Consider the following 17,161-nt stretch of genomic DNA (forward strand, 5'->3'; position numbering starts at 1 on the left):
ATCATTGATAACATCAAAAGTTGTAGTAAATTGTCTCATCTTTGTTGTGTAAAAAATTTAGATCATTTGGACCTTTAGAACTCCAGATATGGGTCAAACACTAAATAATGCTCAAGCTGAAAGACAGATTCAGACTTCTTTGTTATTGCTACAATTTGGACTTGAAAATGGTCATTTTAGATCTTGGGCTCCATATCAAAGTTATAGGCCTAAATCTGAGATTAATAGCTCCAGATATGACCTAATTACCGAACAGTGTTCCGATTTAGACTACACCGGCATCTCTTTTCTAAGTTTGGCCATCTCTTTGTCCTTTCAATTTCAGTTCTTAAATTCATCAATCAATCTTTTTATTTATATGATAGGCCCGTATTAGAATAAACATTTACCACAAATTAAAGGTATCTTATATTATTAGATACGTTATTATAAAACATGCTTTAGTTAAGGAGTTATTGATACTTCAAGTGCAAAATGATGATATAAAACCTAGATAAAAATGCACTTTTAAGTACTAATCAATTACCACCTCTTTATTCATGATTGTTATAATTATATTTTAATATTTATTGTTGTTAATATTGCTTATTAGTTGAAGTGTAAATTTTCTAATTTGTTGTATTTTTATTTTTGAGCTGTTATTTTATCTTTTACGTTTCATTTACTTTTATTTGCAACCTTCTTTTTCTTTTTCTTTTTCCTTTCTTTTCATATTCATATAATTGTTATATTATTTTTTCATCATGGCTAATGTTGAAGATGTAGAGGTTGAAGGGAGTGTTCAAGGTAATGGACCTCAACAATTCAATGATCAATCTAATTTTTGAACTCTTAAAGAGTATCTTCACCTAGCTAGACAAAGTACAGCTTTGTGTATTATTTTGTCTCTTAACCAACAAACTTTTAATTTGAAACCGGGCATGATCCAACTTCCCATATATCATGGTATGGATTTTGAAAATCCATACACACATATTAAGGATTTTGAAGAATTATGTAATACTTTTATTGATAGAACATGCACTGAGGAAACTATTCGGCTTAAATTGTTTCTATTATCTTTAAAGGATAAAGCCAAGCTTTGGCTAAACTTCCTGTGTCCTAGGTCTTTAGGTACATGGAGGGAAATGAAAACTGAATTTTTGAAAAAATACTTCTCCACTCAAAGGACGACAACCTTATAATGTCAAATGATGAATTTTTCTTGTAGTCTAAATGAGTCATTTCACCAAGCTTGGAAAAAGGTTTAAAGACGTGTTAAATGCTTGCCCCCACCATGGTTTTGAGATATGGAGGTAAGTGAGTTTCTTCTACGACTCTCTTACCACAGATTTTAAAAACCTAGTATCAACCATGTGTAATGGTGAGTTTTATGACAAAGAACCAAATGAAGCATTTGATTTTTTTGATCAATTGGCTGAAAACACAAAGCAATAGGAGACCTCTCTCCCACTTTATGTTGAGTCTAGAAACACTATTTCTCATTCAAGTGATAAGTTCCAATTGAAAGAGACTAATGACTTCAATGCTAGATTAACCTCATTGACTAGGAAAGTAGAATCTCTTGAGCTTAAAAAAGTGCATGTCATTAGTGAACAATAAAAGGATAGTTATGTTGTATGTGAAAACAAAGGGCATAGGACAAATGAGTGTTTTATTGACACAACCAAAAAATTGATGTCTTCTCTTAAGTGCAAGAGTGTCAAAGTAATAAATAACCCGGCAAGACTAGGCATTTGCCATGCATTTAGGCATCTTGGTTTTCAGATCAAGATCATGCTCTTGCTTTCTCTCTTTGTATTTTTTGTAATGCTTAAGTTTTGCTTTCATTAATATCAAGTTTATGCCTTTCATTTCCTTTCATTTACTTAGTTAACTTTAATCTTATTCATGTTCTTATTTTGTATATTTATTTTTCTTTCTTTCATTATGTCTAGCTAAGTTTATTATGTCAAGGTGAAAAGGTTATACTAATGGTGTAAGAATAAGTATAGTGTAAACTTAAGATGGACTTTAATGTTTGATACTAATATGTTTTATATTTGTTATCTTGTTCACTCTTTAATACTTTGCATGTTAAATGACTTTAATGTTTGAACCTCCTTTGTGTGTGGTTTCCAATTGAATAATAATAGTTTATACTATACTTGTTTGACATACCATTAGTGGATTCTCTAACCTTGAGACCAGGATCCATTCGTGCTTGGGATGAAATGCAACAACATTTTTTAAAGAAGTTTTTCCCATCTCATAGAACAAACTCTTTCAAAAGACAAATCACAACTTTCACTCAAAAACCAGGAGAAACATTTTACTAATGTTGGGATAGGTATCGAGACTTGCTTAATATTTTCCCTCATCATGATTTTGAAACATGGAGATTGGTTTCATATTTTTATGAAGGGTTAACACCTAGAGATAGGCAAATGGTTGAATTGATGTGTAATGAAACTTTTAAAGATAGAGTACCTAAACTTGTTAGCTAAAAATGCTCAAAATTAGGACACCGCGGATACTTATGAGGCACCGAGTAAAACTCAACCTCATATATCTAGTGGAGGTATGTACAACCTTAGGGAAGATCATGACCTCCAAGTTAAGTTTGCGTCTTTAGCTAGAAAAGTCTTAGCTAGAAAAATCGAGGCACTAGAATTGAAAAAGAGTGGTCAATTAAAATTTATTGAAAACATTGCATGTCAAATATGTGAAATAAATGAACACTCAACCAGTAACTGTCTAACCTTGCCTTCTTTTAAGGAATGTCTCCATGAACAAGCCCATGCTTTAAACATTTTCCAAAGGGCCAACCATAACCCATACTCCTAAACATACAACCCTAGTTGGAGAAATCACTCAAATTTCAGTTGAAAGAGTGATAATAACAATGCACAAACTTCACAACCACAGTTTCAAGCACACTATAATTTCCAAAATTATTATGGATATGCACCTCCTTATGCTCCACCTCCTACATGAAATTTTGAGGAAACTTTGTATGCATTCATTGAAAAGCAAGAGACAATCAACACTCAACTTACTCAAAATATAACAGATTTTAAAGATACTCTTGCAAAATTCACATCTGCTCTTAGTTTTCAAAAGAAAGGTAAGTTTTCATCTCAACCACAACAAAATCTCAAGGGGCAATACAATGCAAATGCAAGTAGTCTTGGAAGTCAACACATGGATCAAGTCAAATCAGTCATCACTTTTTATAGTGGTAAGGTTATTCAAAAACCAATTCTTGAACCTTGTGAGAAAGATGAGGAGTCAATCTCTAAGGGTAAGGAAGGGGTTGAATATGAACATTGCAAAGAAAAGACTAATTCCCCACCAGCACTTCCATTTTCTCATGTCATGACCAATCAGGAAGAAATCGAGGATGAAAAAGGCACCAAAAATGTTGATGCGGATCTTTTATCAAAAGTGACAGCAGATTCGACACCTGACATTACACCAATCAATGATTACTTTCCTGATAAATCTCTACTTTCTCTTAGTTTAATGCCTTGGTTTGCTAAAAATATCAATTTTCTTGCTTCAGGATTTTTGCCAACTCACTGAAGTACTGAAGACAAAAGAAAATTTTTGAGCAACGTGCAAAATTTTTAGTGGGAGGACCCTTACTTATGTAATTATTGTCCTAATCAAATATTTCAAAAATGCATTCCCGATAATGAGATAAGTAATTTCATTAAATTTTGTGATTCTAAAGCACGTAGGGATCATTTCTCGTCAAAAAAGAGGACTGTAGAAATCTTATAAAGCGGATTTTACTGGCCCAACATATTCAAGGAATCACATGCATCCCGCAAAACCTGTGAAAATTGTCAAAAGGTGGGATTTATTTCAAAACATAGAGAGTTTTTAGATAATCTTCTATTGACTCTTAAGTCTCATCATAGTCAAGATAAGCATCGTGCAATTCATGACTTATGAACCCATTTTTATAAAGAACATGTTTGGCATAGTCTTGGGAATCTAACTAAAAAAAAAAGACCATGTTCGCCAGTTTTTAAGAAAACTGGATGGGAAGCCTATCCTCGACCCATAGAGGGCGTTTAAATCGTTCTTGGACGTAAAACCAAGGGAAGATGTGAGCCACAATCACAACTACCTGTACATACACATGCTTTTTCAAAAATAAATAAATAAATAAATAAAAAGAGAGAGAGATAGAGTGTGTGAGACTCTAGCTGGCTTACATATAGGTGGTATGATTGCCTTTTTAATTTCTCATCTATAAAATCCTCTCTTCCTTCCTTTCATTTCTACTCAACCTATATATTCAACAAATACAGAAGTGTGTAGAAATGGCAAATTCCTCAGGTCATCATATAAGAAATATTTGTGTTTTCGGCGGATCTAGTCTTGGGAAACAAAAGGAGTTTTTAGAATCAGCAAATCATCTTGGTCAGGTGCTAGCTGAGAGAAAGATTCATTTAGTATATGGGGGAGGTAGTCTTGGGTTAATGGGAGGTGTGTCAATAGCTGCATTTTTAGGAGGTAGTCATGTTTTGGGGGTGGTCCCCGAAGCTTTGGCACAAAGGGACATCATTGGAAAAACAATTGGAGAGGAACTACAGGTCTCCACAATGTCTGCTCGAATGAATGCAATGTTTAACCATGCTGATGCCTTCATTGCCTTACGAGGTGGTCTAGGCACATTGGAAGAAATCCTTCATATTTCCTCTTGGGCCCAACTACACATTCACCATAAACCCATATGTTTGTTAAATGTTAATGATTATTATGATAAGTTGTTGTCTTTTCTTGATCATGCTCTGGAACAGGAATTTCTAACATCTTCTGCATGAGAAATCATAATCTCTGTTGCTACTGCTGAACAATTGATTGACCAACTACAATCTTTCATTCCTGTAATTGATCCTTCCATGAGTCGCATAAATTGATCAACTAAGGAAAGCCCTAAAAAGCTTACATTGGATTTGAGCCTTCATTTGTGAATTTTTGTGTCTTTTGGTTTTATTATTGCGTTTTGTTGTTTCTTATATTTGTTTCAGTGTGTTTCAGGTTTGTCAGTGTTCGTTATTTCAAGTGATATCTTCTATACTCTATCTTTGTACCTTAGAACATTGAGGACAATGTCTCGTTTTAGTTGGGGGGAGAGGGTAGTAGCTAAAAAAAAAAAAAAAAATTGTTTTTCATTTAAAAAAAAAAAACTAATTGTGTTTTCTATTTCATAAAGCATGTGCAAAATTGTTGTTACTATGATGGCAGAGTAAGGAGAACTTTTTATGACTCTTGAGATGCATCTTAGTAATCATTCATAACAAGGTCTATCATAATACTTCTTGAAATATTCAGATTTACAAATTCCCGTATTGTTATCACTTAATTCTGCTCATATACTTATTTAACATATATTCTCAAACCTTAATTTACACATCCATGTATTTTTAAACCTTAATTTACACACACACACTTTAACATATGATTGTGGGTTGCATATTGGATTATTACATTATTTATGTTCTTTTGTTAAAGGTAACAACTAAGGGAAAAGGGATAGTATATAATTAAAAAAAGAAAAAGAAAAAAAAGAAAAAAATGATAATAATAAAAATGTTGATAAGTTTGGTTTCGTAGCCTCCCTAACTTAAGCAATTAAGCCCAAAGGGGTGTTTTAACACCTAATACCCTACAGTCAACTGACTTGGGAGCTATTGGCCCAACGCTTGTTACATGGGTTAAGGAGAAAAGCTTAAGGGAATCAAACATTACACTATCGACATATCAGTATCTGTGACCCGAGTTACTAAGCTTGTAGGGGTGTCTTAACACCTAATGCCCTAAGACCAACAGGTCTGGGAGTCATTAGCCGAAAGCTCGTTACATGGGTTAAAGATGCATGGTGTTTTAAATTATATGTATATATATTAAAAAAAAAGAAAAAAAAAGACAAAAATAGTAATCCCAACTCAAGAAAGTTAACCTTAAACATTAGAACAAAAATTTTGTTTTCTTCCAAGAAAAGCCCCATAATTATGTGTTAATACATTGAACATAAAAGAAAGGTTTATGAATATCTTGTTAATTGACATGACTAAAAGATTGTTGTTTAATGAGAGTTTGTTTATCTGGATAGACTTCTCCCAAGTGTAGGAGTGTCGAAGTAATAAATAACCCGGCAAGACCGGGGTCGAACCACAAAGAGGTTAATTGTACAAGTTATAAACGACAATAGTAACAACAACAACAATAACAATACTAATAGTAATAACAATAATAACAATAATTACAATAATAACAATAGTAGTAGTAGTAGTAATATTAGTAGTAGCAATAATAATAATAATAATAATAAAAGAAGAAGAAGAAAAAGAAGAAGTTGATGAGAACTTTGAGATGGAAAGATTAACGTAAGCATTAAACAATGATAATAACAAATGTCAAGGTTAGAGGTTCTACTAATAGTATGTCAAACAAGTATAGTATAAAATCTTATTATTCAATTGGAAACCACACACAAAAGAGGTTCCAATCAGATAATAGATTGTTAACATGATTACATTAGTCATCTTATTCCATTAATGCTAGTACTTGTAAATCTCGTCAAGCATTCATGATTATAACTTATGTTAACAACAAATCATTTGTTGTACCAAGTGTTATACAACATAAATCAAGATTAGTCATTTAACACGCAAAGTATTAAAGAGTGAACAAGATAACAAATACAAGACATGTTAGTATCAAACATTAAAGTCCATATAAAGTTTACACTATACTTATTCTTACACCATTAGTGTACCCTTTTCACCTGGACATAATAAACTTAGCTAGACATAATGAAAGAAAGAAAAATAAATAAACAAAATAAGAACATAAATAAGATAAGAGTTAACAAAGCAAAGGAAAGGAATTGAAAGACATAAACTTGATATTAAGGAAAGCAATGCATAAACATTACAAAAAATACAAAGAGAGAAAGCAAGAGCATGATCTTGATCTAGACACCAAGATGCCTAAATGCATGGCAAATGCCTCCTTTTATAGGCCAAAATTGGGAACTATTGATTTGATGACTAATTGATGAGTGGGTGACCAACTCTTGACTTGGTGACAATCCTTATCTTCTCTTGTCTGCCCAAAACATCATTGATAACGTCAAAATTAGAGCCACTTAAAAACATGAAAGTTGTATAAAATTGTCTTAAGTTTCTTGTGTAAAACATTCAGCACATTTTGACTTCTAGAACTCCAAATATGGCTAAAATACTGAACAGTGCTTGGGGCTAGAGGACAGATGCAGGCTTCTTTGTTGTTGCAACAATTTGGACTTGAAAATGGCCTTTTTAGATCTTGGGCTCCATATAAAAGTTGTAGACCTATGTCTTACCTTTCCATCCATATAAAGTAGACCTAAATATGAGATCTATAGCTCCAGATATGACTCAATTACCGAACAGTGTTCCGGTTTTGATTGCACCGACATCTCTTTTCTAAGTTTAGCCATCTCTTTATCTTTTCAATTTCAGTTCTTATATTCATCAATCAATCCTTTCATTTATGTGATAGGCCTGCATTTAAAATGAACATTTACCACAAATTAAAGGTATCTTATATTATTAGATATATTATTATAAAACATGCTTTAGTTAAGGAGTTATTAATACTTCAAGTGCAAAATGATGATATAAAACCTTGATAAAAATACACTTTTAAGTATCAATCAATAGGTCTCCTGAAAATTCCGTCAATAAAAAAATCATCAAATGCAATTCAAGATGCAACTCAAGAAAATAATAACTTACAAAATAAAATGAATAAACGAACATACCATGAAGTGCTGAGCACGGTTGTCCATGAACTGTTACACCCTCTTTTGGCAGTCTTGACTCCGTACATGCATCTCTACAAATAGCTCTATTAGACTCGGCTCACGTCCAAGAGATGCATCCTATAAGGAAAATATAGGTTGAAAGTTAAATATATTATTTGGAATGATAAATTAATTAACGATATATTTCATTAAAATTAATCTTACCATCCGCTTTGCATGTGCGCTGAATGGGACGAATCCGTCATTGTGCATGATCACCGAATCATGAATTTCCCAGTTCTGGTTGTTAGTGCTGGACTGTGAGCGCCGTGAGAACTGCTCTGAGGTCACGTGCTCAATATATGTCATCCATATTTCCCCTGAGATGAATGGCGGTTTGAATTCCTGTCAAACCGCCACCTCATTTCATCCTTCAAGATTGTTATCCCTCGTATGTCTTTTTGATTTTTTTTTGGGTGTCATACCAAAACTCACACAACCTACTTCCATAGTAACAAATTAGAATTTAAAACATAAAATTATAAAACAAAAAGAAATATTATTTTTGAAATTACCTAGTTGCCGCGTGATTCTCCCATACCCTCCTCACAACATTGTTGTCCGCCCCATCCCACTCAAATTTGTTCTGTGTATATAAATAATTCATATAAAATAAAAATAGTACAAGATATAAAATTATAAAAATCATTTATTAAAAATAAGCTGAAAATTAAAAATTAATACCGACCTGAAATCTCTTAAACCATGCATCGATATCAGGTTTCCACGCAAGATGTCTGGAAACCTAGCCCTATTGAAACAATAGAATCTCCATCGACGATTTAAATGTCAATGTTATAGTCCTTACAGCCTCAATGTTTGTGAACCTGAAATTAAATAATAGTAATATTAATTAGTTGTTCATAAATTATGTTATAAATGTATATATATAAAAAAACTAAAACCTAAATAAATCCTTTGAATCCGTCGGTGATTCCATCAGTGAAAGTGTTACGTCACTGTACGACTATCTCAATTTGAATCCCTTGGTCATTTCATTGGTAAAATCATTTGACGTCACCAAACCATTGCATATTTCTAGATAAACTGTATACCCGTTCGGCAAAACAATTGGTATATACCGACGAACTATTTCTGTCAGTATATACCGACTGTTTCGCTAATGGATCTATGTCGTCGGTATATACCGACAAATTTTGAGATGGAATTATGTCTGTCAGGAATTATTACCGACAAAAAAAGTCTGTCAGGAATTCCGTTGATTTTCTCCGATTTTTTGGTAGTGATGAAACGGGTCCTTAATGAATGATTTTGATGTTCACATTGTTGAAACAAAAGTTTTCTACAAATTAAATTTCACTATGTGTAAATTTTATTTTATTTTTACATAAAAATAAAATAAATAAGCTTTTGTATATTTAATAGTCAATCAAAGATTAAAATTCAAGATGAGATATTTAAGATATTTTATTGTAAATATAAGATCTTATGAATAAAAATCAACCAATAAAATAGTGTTAGTGATATTAAAAAATGATCAAAAAGCCCTTATAAACTTCTACAGATAAAGAGTCTCATCTTAAACCAAAAAACAAAATAGATAAAAGAGAATTCTGGAAGATACAAAACTTTTGTCAAGACAACTTGATTAGTACTTAAAAGTGCATTTTTATCATGGTTTTATATCATCATTTTGCACTTGAAGTATCAATAACTCCTTAACCAAAACATGTTTTATAATAATATATCTAATAACATAAGATACCTTTAATTTATGGTAAATGTTCATTTTAAATGCAGGCCTATCACATAAATGAAAGGATTGATTGATGACTTGAAGAACTTAAATTGCAAGGATAAAGAGATGGCCAAACTTAGAAAAGAGATGTCGGTGCAATCCAAACCGGAACACTGTTCGGTAATTGGGTCATATCTGGAGCTACAGATCTCAGATTTAGGTCCAATTTATATGGATGGAAAGGTAAGACATAGGCCTACAACTTTCATATGGAGCCCAAGATCTAAAAAGGCCATTATCAAGTCCAAATTGTAGCAACAACAAAGAAGCCCGAATCTGTCTTCCAGCCCGAGCACTGTTCGGTATTTTGGCCATATCTGGAGTTCTAGAAGTCCAAATGAGCTGAAGTTTTTACACAAGAAAGCTGAGACAATTGCCTACAACTTTCATGTTTACAACTGGCTCCAATTTTGACGTTATCAATGACGTTTTGGGCAGACAAGAGAAGATAAGGATTGTCACCAAGTCAAAAGTTGGTCACCCACTTATCAATTAGTCATCAAATCAATAGTTCCCATTTTTGGCCTATAAAAGGAGGCATTTGCCATGCATTTAGGCATCTTGATTTCCAGATCAAGATCATGCTCTTCCTTTCTCTCTTTGTATTTTTTATGCTTTGTTTTCATTAATATTAAGTTTATGCCTTTCATTTCCTTTCCTTTACTTAGTTAACTTTTATGTTCTTATTTTGTTTATCTATTTTGCTTTCTTTCATTATGTCTAGCTAAGTTAATTATGTCAAGGTGAAAAGGTTACACTAATGGTGTAAGAATAAGTATAATGTAAACTTAATATGGACTTTAATGTTTGATACTAACATGTTTTATATTTGCTATCTTGTTCACTCTTTAATACTTTGCTTGTTAAATGACTAATCTTGATTTATGTTACATAACACTTGGTACAACAAATGTTTGGCACTTTCATAGCCCATAATGTATGGTATAACCGACACCTGAGCTATGAAAGGAACTTGATTTGTTGTTAACATAAGTTATAATCATGAATGCTTGACGAGATTTACAAGTATTAGCATTAATTGAATAAGATGACTAATGTAATCATGTTAACAATATATAATCTGATTGGAACCTCCTTTGTGTGTGGTTTCCAATTCAATAATAAGAGTTTATACTATACTTGTTTGATATACCATTAGTGGAACCTCTAACTCCAAGTAAGAAGGCTTTTTCAAAAGCTTTTCAAGCAATGAAACTCTTTAAGAAACTCTTAAGCCTCCTTTATATATATTTGAAGTCTATAAAAAACAAGACTCTATTGAATAGAGCCTAAACACTACATCAGAGTTTTTTAACAACACTAAAGACAAATAAAAAATATTCTTTAAAGAATCAAATCATTAAATCTATTTTTGCAATATACACAAAAATTTGCATTCTTGCAAAACACAAATATTGACTTAATTTTACAAATAAATAAAGTTATCATATACCAAATTCAAGGAAAGAATCAAAGGATTATATATTATTTTGTTCAAATATTCTAAATAGAGATTGCATCCAGTTAGATATCTTAATAAATCAAATATTTATACACATGTACTTTTCTAATTTTAGATGTTAAAAATCATGTCTATAATTTTTGGTAACTCCAGTAGAGATATCTCTCTCCCTTCTCTGTAAGAAAGAATTTTCAAAAAGCTCTCAATGATAACTAAAAAAAACATAATCACCGTTATTGTTTCTAAAAGTAACAAAACTTTTGTAACATCCCTATTATTTTATCTAGCAATTGCTCAGTTAAATATGAAATTTCAGGGTAATTTTTTTCTAACATTCCCAATCATATGAACAAGTATTACAGAATGCAATTACTTAATTTAGCATATTTTTTTTTAAGTATGGCATTCAAATTAATTTCATATAATAATTTTGTTTTATAACCAACAGGATTCATTCTACATCATTTACATAATTCATTCAAGCCATAATAAATATTAATCAACATAAAGATACAAAAAGTGTTTAATAGTCAAGCAAGAATTACTCCATTATAGTGAGGATCCTAAAAATAAAATTGACATTCTACCGACATAATCATCAAGAAATACAATGTATCATTTCACTATACCTATATGAAAATATTTTTCTATATATTTTATGATAAATCATTAATATTTTACACATCCATTTTCATTCTATTATTTTTATTTCTATCCATTTCACTCAGGCACTACTCTCTCATTAAGGATGCTAAACCATTAGCCTAATTATCAGGCACTCATTGGGCATTAATTTATCCGTTTAATTACTAGGTATTAGTTCATTTATTGAAATTAGGATAAAAAATGTAGAATTATTAATTAAAATTTACACATGCTTTTAATTAATATCTCTCTATAAAGATTCAAGGTATTGCACACCTACCTGCTAGTGGTTTTCAACTAATAACTCTTTGCTGCTGTCTAGAGCCTTCAACCTCTCATATTCCTTAAACAAATCTCAAAATCTTTTTTAGAAAAATAATATAAATTATATTTTAGGACCTCACTTAATATGTTATGCTTTTACATTGAATTGGTTTTTTGACATGGTGTCAGATTCTTTATAATTAAGTGGTCATGAGTTCAAATCTCTTTATCCCTATTTATTTGATAAAAAAATTAAACACAAAATAGTATGAGTCTGTGCAAATTTCAAGTCCAAAAAACTTTCACTAGAATGTGTTAGAAAATAATATAAATCATATCTTATAGCCTCACTTAACAACTCAAATTTTTAGGTTGAATTGATTATTTAAGAATCACAATACCTCCTTATTCAATGATTTACTTAAAAGTCATCATATAGTACAATTTTCCATCAAAAATTGTTTTTAACATCTGTCAAAATTAGTTTATTTAATTTTTTTAAACATGCCTATCAAATAGAAAGATATCCATTGATCAATTTATTCATTCCTTATACCTAACATAGTTTCATGTTCTTTAATAATCAATTTACATGACCTTACATTCCTATATTATATCAACAAATAAAATTCTTAGTTTTATTTAGCTCAATTTCATTCTTTTCCTTGCACAATTCAAAACACAATCCATATTCCACTCATGGAATTTATTCATTCACTTTTTTTTTTTATTCTCTTAATAATTATATATTTTTCAATAATCAATTAATCAATTAGCATAGCTAAACAATTTGCTTGTCATTAATTCAACAACTCAATCACCCTAAAAATCCCACCCTTATCTAAAATACGCATTACTAAGAGGAATAAAATTTATTTTTTACTAATTAACTTAATTAATGAGTAGCCCAAACATTTATCCCCTCAACAAAAACATAATCAATATAAATCTATATATTCAAATCACCACAATATCAAGAACCCACCTTTACATAATACTAAATCTACTCTATCCAAAAACAAACATATAAAGCTATATAATGAAACATTATAGAAAAATTTCTCAGCCTTAAAGAATGAAGAATCAAAAGTCAAAATAAGTTGAATCTATTCTCCTTCGTATTTTCCTCCTCTAAGCTCAATTTTCATTCTCTAAAAGTACACTATAACTCTTAAACTACTTGTGGAATCCATAACACCTAAAATTGTCTCTTTAATTACTCAAAATTCTCCTATTACACTTTTTCTTATTTGTGATTTTTCAAGCAATTTTTCCCTATTTTCTCTATTTTCTTCTCTTGGTCATCTACAAACTCTTCTTCGTCTTCTTTTTATTCCTGGTAGCTTATAAAAAAGGTTGTCTTGGACCAATTTTTAATTTGATCCTTGAAAAAAATTTTAGACACTTATTTGTGCTATTTTATTATCTGTTTACTATACTTAACTTGAAAAATTCTTATCAAACTCAAAAAATTCTAAAACTTTAACTTAAATTTTAAAAAATATATATTTTAGAAGACTCCATATAAAATTTCATCTTAATCTAATAGCTAGATTGAAAGTTACGTGCTATAGCGTAACAATAACTAATTTGTGATATTTTATCAAAAATTCAATTTTTCCTATTTCATTCTTGCATAAATGATATCAATTATTTACTCAAATCTCGATACTATTTTCTTATCTCAAATATATTTATTCTATATTTTTACTATTTATTTCCTTTATAGACTTATTATCGTTTCCCAATAATGTTTCTAATTTTTAACCGGTGCTTACAGTACAATTCTTTCTTAAATTTTCTTTTCATTATAACTTATTGCAACTATTTTCTCATCCTCGATACATATTTATTTCAAATTTTCCATAAAAATTAATTTAATTAATCATTCATTTTGAATGCAAATGGGGCACGAGATCTCGTTACTTCAAGGCCAAAACTACAACTCCACCATAACAATCAAGTGGAGCGTGTGGACTTTTTCTTTGACACTTACAAAGACTGCATTGGCAATTCACCTGTGGAGACTTCTACATGTCAATCACCGAATAAGGTTTCAGATTTTGGAACCAAGTTAGTGATGATGATCGGGGCTACATCTTTGGATCAAGTGGCTAATTTGATAAAACTCATTAACAGGCTTTCAACTTCACTCTAGGAAAAGGACCATGAGATAACAAAGTTGATGAACAAACTCGATAGCAGTAACGAGAGAGGCCAAAGTTCAGCTATCAAGGTTATACAAGTAGATTAACTAAATGTTCCTGAGGATTCTATAATCAGGGCTACAAGGAATATCCACGATATTATAGATGACATCTTTAATACGAATCAACTGAAAAAACTTATCAAAAAATCCATCATGGACCAAATAGAAAGTACAATTCAACCTTCGTATTCTTATACGAAGCCATACACCTAAAAAATTGACCCGCTAAGAATGCCTCTAAACTATTAATCACTAAAATTTCAACAATTCGATGACAAAAGGAATCCAAGGCAACATGTGGCTCACTTTGTGGAGACTTACAATAATGCCAAAATTGATGGTGATTTCATGGTAAAATAAGTGTCAAAAAATCATTAATGAAGCTCTCTTAGAAGCTCTCATATGTCCTTTATCTACATTTGAAATCACCAAAGAACAAAGTTTTGTTGAATTAAGTTTAAATGTCTTATAAGAGTTATTCAATAAAACTTTATAGATAAATTAAAAATATTTTTTAAAGTATCAAATAACTAAATCTTGCTTTGCAATACATGTCTAAATTCATGTTTTTACAAAGCATAAATTAATATTAATTTAATTTTATAAATAAATGAAGTCACCATATACCAAATTCAAGAGAAGAATAAGAGGATTATTTATTTTTTTTATAAAAATATTCTAAATAGAGATTACATGCTGTTATATATCTTAATAAATTAAATATTTTGTACATATGTATTTATTTAATTTTAGGTGATAAAAATTATGCCTACACACATTTGTTTCTCGCCTTAAAGAGCCAAAATGATCGAGCAACAATTTGAGGTTTACGTTTTGTTAATATTTTTTTTCTACGACTATATATCATATCCAATTATAATTTACACGCAATAAAAAGTAACAGTGTGTATATATTGAAGGAAAGTAAAGGAAAGAAAAGTAATGGGAAGGAAATTAAGTCGTTTTTCTTTATTTGGATGCTGAAATTAGGAATAGAAAGGAAATGAGGGAAAATAAATCTTTAACTTTCTTCTTTAATACGCATGTTTTATGTCCAAACTGGGAGGAAAGCTATAGGAAATAAATAAATAAAAATGACAGAAGTTTGCTCGTAATTAATATCCATCACTAATTATGTAACAATATTATGCCATATATTTCATTTATTATTTGGTAACTTTTCATATTGATATAGGATTTATATTCGTGAATAAGTTAACTTGGAAGATATTATAAAAATGTAAAAACTCGAGGAAATAACAAAATCTATGATTAAAATGATTTTTTTTTGTTATACCAATTTGGTCTAGTTTTATTTCAGAAATGATTTTTGTTATTTTTATTTTGAATTTGGTTTTTATTTTATTTTATTTTAATACTTATTAAAGTTTTTTTCAATTTCATCCTTCTTTGCATTTAATTAATTTATTTTGTTAAAATGATTGAACCATTCGGTGTTTTTAAAGAACTTTTATTGAATTGACCATGTTTCTTTACAATTTTCCCAGTAATTCAATAACTAACTTCCATCAAGTCTCAATATTAACGATGCATACAAATGTAGAGTTATTAAAAAAAACAAATCTTCCATAAAATTCTTATATATATATATATATATATGTTCATGTAGGATCTATACCACCAAATAAATTGTCTTACAAAATAAATTAACAATATATAAATCGTGCTAGTTGAGTCTTTTATATATTAAAATCAAGGGTAGTTAGCAAATTAAGAGCGTAAAAATAATGAATAATAAGAAATCATTTGATGGACCTTGCTGACCGACCATTAATTTATTACAAATCATTAAGCTTTTTCAAATTATTTAAATATTTAAAATATGAATATTTTTAAATTTATACATAGGCACGTAGATACAAAAAACTCAAATTTTTTTTTTTTTTTCACTTTGAGGTCGCAATCCATCATTTCTTTAATCACCACAAGGCACCTTCAACTCCACATACCATGAGACACCTGCATATCCACATAACACGAGGCATACGCAACACTATTTTCCATGCTTTACAAGGTAACCTGATATGATTAATGTCTATAAATATTTATGATCACCAAGTAAAACATTCGAGGCATTGAGATTCAACAATTCAAGAATCACTTGTTTGCTCACATTGCGTGTTGCCCTTGCTCCCCTCTCTCTGCACTTTTTCTCACATTATTTATAAGTTTTCTTGTATATTATTTTCTCATCTTATATCTATTAACTTAAATATTGGAGGGTCCTGTATTCATGGCTCCATCAACAACAACAATCTGAGGCCATTTATTTATTTTCGTTTATTTCATAGTAATAGACATGGACATAACTTCTCTGTAATGCATTTAAATAAATTTAAGCTATTACGATCGATATGATCTCGGGAATTCTCATATCGTTTTTCTGTGCTATTGCAGCTAAATCTGTGCACGTTCCCTGGCTTGTCGTAGGTTGTCTGTGTAGTTTATTTGGCTGTATGTCTTGGCGCATTATGACGAGCGTGCCTTTCAGCATTTTTTTCCACTCTCAAATGTTTGATGGGATGTGCCTTTGAGGCTCTACTTGGCATTCTGGTATCGTGTATCACTTCTGCTTCCATTGGTTTATAACCATGCAGTTTCATGTTTTCTTGAGGCTCCAGCATGTGTAATTTTTATGATTCTTTCCTTGAAGCCTTGATGCAATATAACGTATGGTTTATGTAGCATGGTACAAAACCCCTATGCTGCTGATGTCAGTTTGTTGTCTTGCAGTACTGCTGCCACTAATATTTTCTGCAGGTAATATCTATTCAACGTCTTTTGATATATTCTTCCTCAAAATCGATGGCGGAGTCCCTCAAACCAGGCAGAAAGGGAAGAAGATGATAAACAAAAAAAAATTAAATTAGAATCTCATTTATCTAATCTCTTACGTTATAAATTAGAATCTCATTTATCTAATCTCTTCTGTTTAATTTTATTTGGAACTTCAGC

General features: G+C 30.5%; 1 long non-coding RNA gene across 1 annotated transcript; it reads right to left on the bottom strand.

The window, feature by feature from the left end:
* Positions 1–8,261: 8,261 nt before the first annotated feature.
* Positions 8,262–8,574, bottom strand: LOC105111540 (uncharacterized). The gene is made up of 3 exons (XR_839618.1): positions 8,535–8,574; positions 8,362–8,432; positions 8,262–8,286 (listed from the first exon to the last, which is right to left on the bottom strand). It is a non-coding gene; the product is annotated as an uncharacterized LOC105111540 (long non-coding RNA).
* Between the last annotated feature and the right edge of the window lie 8,587 nt (positions 8,575–17,161).

Source organism: Populus euphratica, unplaced genomic scaffold, assembly GCF_000495115.2.
Source record: "Populus euphratica unplaced genomic scaffold, PopEup_1.0 scaffold300.1, whole genome shotgun sequence".
Lineage (NCBI taxonomy): Eukaryota > Viridiplantae > Streptophyta > Magnoliopsida > Malpighiales > Salicaceae > Populus > Populus euphratica.